This window comes from Schistocerca americana, chromosome 2, assembly GCF_021461395.2.
Source record: "Schistocerca americana isolate TAMUIC-IGC-003095 chromosome 2, iqSchAmer2.1, whole genome shotgun sequence".
Lineage (NCBI taxonomy): Eukaryota > Metazoa > Arthropoda > Insecta > Orthoptera > Acrididae > Schistocerca > Schistocerca americana.
In genome coordinates, this window is record NC_060120.1 from 393,885,973 (window position 1) to 393,892,846 (window position 6,874).

The 6,874-nt window shown below is 28.8% G+C and overlaps 1 pseudogene; it reads left to right on the top strand.

Moving 5' to 3' along the window:
- Positions 1 to 5,843: 5,843 nt before the first annotated feature.
- LOC124594048 lies at positions 5,844 to 6,410 on the top strand (annotated as a pseudogene).
- Positions 6,411 to 6,874: the final 464 nt, after the last annotated feature.

The window sequence follows — 6,874 nt, forward strand, 5'->3', positions numbered from 1 at the left end:
GTTAAGAAGATTATCCCAATAATTACGTGGAGTCCATGGAACCCTGTTGCAATGAAGAATGTTGATCCATATACTGCATCTCCAATAGTGAAAGGTGCTTCTCAATGTTCATACGCTTGTAGTATTGTGAAATATAATCCTAATATTACTGTAAAGAATAGGCCTTGTAATGCTTGAGTGTGGTTAGATTCTATTAGACTGTGATCTGCTCACGTTTCTGTTACTCCTGGTGTTAAAGAACTGCTGTATTAAGTAAAAGAATTTGTACAGGATTAAAAGGTCGAATTCCTATTGGAGGTCATAATATTCCTAGCTCAATTGTTGGTGCTAGTCTTTTTCTAAAGAAGGCTCAGAAGAATGATACAAAGAACAATACTTCTGATGCAATAAATAGGATTATTCCTCATCGTAATCCGATTGATACAAATCCTGTATGTAAACCTTGATACGTTCCTTCCTGTACCACATCTTGTAATCATTGAATTATACTTAATAAAGCAATTCCGAATCCAGTCATGAATAAATTAATGTTAAATAGGTGAAGGCATTTTGCTAATCCTGATACTAGGACTATTGCTCCAATTGCTCCTGTTAGTGGTCAAGGTCTATAGTCTACTAAGTGGAATAGGTGATTTGAATGAGTTGTTAACATAGGTTTAGTATACTTCTCTAGAATATGAAATTCTTAAAACTGAGAAAACATAAGCTTGAGTTATAGCTACTGTTGATTCTTGAATTAATAGAAGTATTTGTCCAATAATTAGTAGTGAAATTAAATTTATTGCTATAGATGGTCCTGTGTTTTGTAATGAGGTTAATAATAAGAAGGAAATTTTAATTTCGACTCATGAGTGACAAATAAAAAAGCATAAAATGTATTTCCTTTGCTGTTTGATCATTTCTTATTTTATTATTATAGAAAAGTGATAAAGTTGAATAGCTGTAGTTTTGTTATGTGAAGCACAGGTTGTCTCAAAAAGACCTTTACAACTTTAAAAATTCATATAAATTTATTGAAAGAATATATGGAGCTGGTTTTAGTGTTATTTTGTAGGGAAACACATCAAGTCCTTTTACCTGAAACTAAAGATGTTGTATGTGGCTCCCATTGGTTATCCTGTACATGTCCCATCGAAATTCAATTTCTTCCAAAACTCGCTGTAGCATTGCAGATGTAAATCACTGAGTGACAGTGTAAATTCTTGCTCTAAGTTCAGGTAGAAAGCTGGCACAGGAGGTACAAACACGATACCTTTCATGAATCCCCATAAAAAAATCAAGTGGTGTCAGGTCTGGGGAATGTGGGGCCCATGCAACTGGTGCATCACGGCTAATCCATTGACCTGGAAAGCGGTCACTGAGAAAATCTCATATGTCAGCCAAGTAGTGTGGTGGTGCACCATCTTGGTCATCCTCATTGATCTGTGGTATCAAAAATTGCTGTAACGTATCCAGTTACACTATCCCGCCGATGGTCCTCTCATGGAAAAAAGGGGGCCATACACTTTGTACATGCTCAGTGCACAAAAAACGTTAGTTTAGGACTACCATGAACATATTTCAATGAACTAGAAAGTTCCAATTAAGGAAATGTAAAGCTAATATGAAAGCTGCTAACTTTTTATATTAGCAGTAAAACTCCATTAACATTTCTAAATTTATATAGTTTAAATAAAACATTCCATTTTCACTGTAAAAATAATATATTCACATTTATAAATACCTAAAAGTAAAAATATGTCCTTAACATCTTCAGTATCACACTCTAATTATAAGCTATTTTAGTATAGAAAATAAAGGAACATACCTAACAAACTTAGTTGAAAGAAAAGTTATAAATGACATAGGACCAGCAAATCTAAAAAAGAAAGCATAGTTGAAGAAAATAAATTATGAGAAAAATCAAACTTAGAAATATGAAAACCAAATAAGCACCTAAAACAACAGCTGTAATCGTCAAAAACTTTAAATAATAAGGCAAAGCAATCACATGAGGAATAGGGAAAAAACCAAGATAAAAGATTACCACCAAAGACAGCAACAAATAATAAACCAATCATACCAAATGAAATATAATAACCCTTATTATCAAAAGAAAATCTAGAATAAAAATTATTATCCCCAGCTATTGAATACTAAATGAAAAGAATAAGAAGCAGTTAAACCAGGAGAAAAAAATTTAAAAAATTAAACAATTAATTCATCTTTAACAAAACCAAGACAAGAATCAAGTCCTTTGAATGAAAGCCAGCCAAAAAAGGTATACCACACAAAGACAAACTAGAAACATCAAAACAAACAGAAGTTAAATGCATAAAATTAACAATTGAGCCCATAAAACGAATATCCTGAGAATACTTTAAATTATGAATTATTGAACCTGGACACATAAATAATAATGCCTTAAATAAAGCATGAGCCAACAAATGAAAGAATGCAAGCTTTGGATAACCCATAGCCAAAATTCTTATTATTAAACCAAGTTGTCTTAAAGTAGAAAGAACAATAATTTTCTTTAAATCAAATTCAAAATTAGCACCCAATCCAGCCATAAATATAATTAGACAACCAATTAAAAGTAAAAATCAGCCACAATTATAAGTATCCAATATTGGTCTAAAACGAATCAATAAATAAACTCCAGCAGTAAGAGTAGAAGAATGAACTAAAGCAGTAACAGGAGTAGGAGCAGCCATAGCAGCAGGAAGCCAAGAAGAAAAAGGAATCTGAGCTCTTTTGGTTATAACTGCCAAAACAATTAATATAGTATTAAGCTTTATTTCAAAAGGATTAGAAATGAAATCATATTAATAAATATAATTCCAACCACCAAAATGTAATATTCAAGCAATAGAAATTAAAATAGCAACATCACCAATACGATTAGAAAGAGCAGTTTAAATACCAGCAATATAAGATTTTACATTTTGATAATAAATAACCACACAATAAGAAACCAAGCCTAAACCATCCAATCCTAACAAAATTCGTATCAAATTAGGACTAGCAATTAAAAACCCTATAGGAGGAATAAATATTAAAACAATAATAATAAAACGATTTATATTTTTTTTCTCCTGATATATAACCCTCTCAATAGTAAATCACCAAGGAAGAAATATACATAACAAAAGACATAAAAATAAAAGATATTCAATCCAAAATTAGAGTTATGACAAGTATAGAGCTGTTGAAATTAAAAAGTTCTCATTAAACAAAAACTCTATAGTCAATTATGAAATAATAAATACCCAAAGAAAAAATTATAGTTCTCGAAAAGAACAAAGAAAAAAACTCAAAGAACAAATAGAAAATAAATTCATGGCCTAACATGAAAAACTTCATATCATTGATTCCAAAAAACACTTTTTTAAATTAAAATACTTAAGCAATTCATGCAAAGTAGTACTCACCCTTCAAACAAAGAATATTTAAATTTAATCAATGCAAAAGTAAAAGAAGATATTCCCAAATATAACTAAGAGAACATGTATAAACTCCAGAATAATAATTTACATGCTGAGAATAAGAATATATATACAAAGTGTAATCAGCTTCAGAAACAGATAAAAAGATATTCAATTTAATAATCTAAGTTCACCTACCAAATTCAATAACAGAGGAGTAGCTATATTTGATGATCTTAAAAGGAATCACCATAAAGACATTCTATGTATCAAATTAATTATAACCTTGTTATTTAATAATCTTCATCTATCTAAACGTTCATAAATAATATTAGATAAACAAAACAATCAAGAAGAACACAAACCGTGACCAACCTTTAAAGAAAGTGAACCCATAGAACCACATCAATTTATAACCATCAATCCACCAATAGCAATTCTTCTATAAGCAACAGAAGAATATGCAATTAAAGACATCAAATCAACCTGACAAAAAAAAAAATCTAACAATATCTCCATCAGAGAAATGTAAAGACAATCAAAAATAATTAAACCTGAAAACCAAATAAGAAATAACCTTTATAACACGAAAAATTCCATAACCACCTAACTTTAATAAAACACCTAACTGAAATAGGAGCCTCTACATGATCTTTAGGGAGTCATAAATGAACCAAAAATATTGGCATCTTAACTAAAAAGGCCAAAATTATAAATACATAAAATATAAAATAATAAGAACCAAAATCAACCAATAAAAGGAAATATAAAGTGTTAGAAAAATCATAAACCTTAAATACAACAACAAGAAAGGCAATCTAACAACCAAAGTAAAAAAAATTAAATAAACACCGGCCTGCAAACGCTCAGGTTGATAAACTCAACCTAAAATCAAAAGCAAAGTAGGAACTAATCTAGCCTCAAAGAAAATATAAAAAGGAAGAAGATTTAATCTAGCAAATGAAAAATAGAGCATAATTATTAAAACTAAAACCATAAAAACAAAAAAATTAGAATTATAAGAACTTCAGTAAACTGAACCTCTAGCAGTAATTATTAGAGAGAAAATTAAAAAACTCAACAAAATTAAACTAAAAGAAAAATAATCAATACCAAAAAATATCTAATTATATTTAAATCAGCATATGAATATACACAAATTACAAAAACAAAAACTCGACAGAAACATTAAAAAATGAACCAACTACCAACAACTATTTAATAAACAGAGGGATCTATAAATAGTTATAAATAAATACTTTAACATAAAGATAAACCAAAAACATTAAAAAATTCATTACCATGAGACTGAACTATTGAAACCAAAATAGAAAGACCCAAAACACCTTCACAAACAGAGAAATAAAAAAAAACAGGAAAGAAATTATCGTAATCAAACTCAATAAGAAAAAAAATAATTAATATAAATAAATAAAGAACAATATAATCCAATCTCAGAAGAACCATTAATAAATGCTTACATTTAGAAGAAAAATCAAAGAGACCAGCAAAATATACCAACATAGAAGAAAAACAGAGAATATAAACATAAGTTTTAATAGTTTACAAAACACCGGTCTTGTATACCGGAAATAAGTTTAGCCACCAACTTTGAAAACTTCAGAGGTGGAAAGCTTCCATCATCGGTCCCCAAAACCGATATTTATAAATAAACTAACCCCTAAAATGATTAAAATAATAATTATATCACTATCAAATGTAATAAATATTAATTTTATCAAATTAAGACACCCAATATCAATAATACTTTTCATTATCCTTCAATCGTTCTTAGTTGGATTAATAACAGGAACAATAATTGAATGCTATCGACTATCATATACTTTATTCTTATCATTTCTTGGTGGTATTTAGTTCTATTTATTTGTATTACAAGAATTGTATCAAACGAAATATTTCAACCTAAATGAATTACCATAATTATTGCCTTAATAAATGGGTCTTTATTATATCAATATTAATTACTCTAGACATAACAATATTTATAGGCTTCTTCAAAAATACCGAAACTATAAATATTGATAATTCAATCAATTACCAAGAAATGACAATATCCTTAGAAAAGTTATATAATAGACCAACATTCATTATTACAATAATAACAGAAATTTATTTATATTTAGCACTATTAGCATTAGTTAAAAATACTAATTTTAAGCAGGGACCTATTTGTAAAATACGATAATTTACTAATCGATAAACCCTTACGATTAAGACATCCTTTAATTAAAATTAGTTGATTCACCTGCATCAACAAATATTTCATTTTGATGAAATTTTGGGTCCCTACTAGGATTGTGTTTGGTAGTTCAAATCATAACTGCACTATTTTTTTCTATACATTATACATCGAATATTGAAATAGCAGTTAGTAGTGCAGTAAACATCTGTCGGGACGTAAATAACGAATGAATTATTCGAACTTTACATGCAAATGGAGCATCTATTAGTTTTTATTTTCATGTAGGTGTAGGAATGTGCTATGGATCTGATATATATATATGCACACCTGAATGATTGGTACAGTAATTCTATTCTTAGTTATAGCAACTGCATTTATAGGATCGTTTTACCTTGAGGCCAAATATCATTCTGAGGTGCAACAGTAATTACTAATTTATTATTAGAAATTCCATACTTAGGAACAGATTTAGTTCAGTGGGTGTGGGGAGGATTTGCTGTTCATCATGCAACATTAAATCTATTTCAGATATATCATTTTGTATTACCATTTATTATTGCAGCTATGGCAACAATTCATTTATTCTTTCTTCAACAGACAGGGTCTAATAACCCATTAGGGCTAAATGGAGATATCGAAAAAATTCAATTTCACCCATACTTTACTTTCAAAGATTCTATCACATTTGTATTAATAACATCATTATTAATTATATTATGTTTAATTACCTTCTAGGAGACCCAGATAATTTTGTACCCGCCAATCCATTAGTAACACCAGGTCACATTCAACCAGAATGATATTTCCTATTTTCATATGCAATTCTATGATCAATTCCTAAAAAGTTAGGAGGTGTTATTGCACTATTCTCATCAATTAGAATCTTAATAATTTTACGATTCTATAACAATACACCATTCTGAGGTACCCAATTTTATCCTATCTATCAGATTCTATTCTGAATCATAGTAGTTGTTGTATGTTTGTTAACATCATTTGGTAAACGACCAGTTGAAGAACATTATACCATAACAGGACAAATCTTAACAATTATCTACTTTCCATACTTCTTAATTGATGTCCATGTTCCAAATGCATGAGATAAGCTAACTAAGGAATAAATAAGTTAATTAGCTCAGGAAAAGCATACATTTTGATAACATAAAACTAGAAGTTTTACTCTACTACTAACTTTTCTTAAAAATTTCGCTAAATAAATGACATAAATAAAATCTTTAAACCAACAAAGAAAAAAAAAATTAAA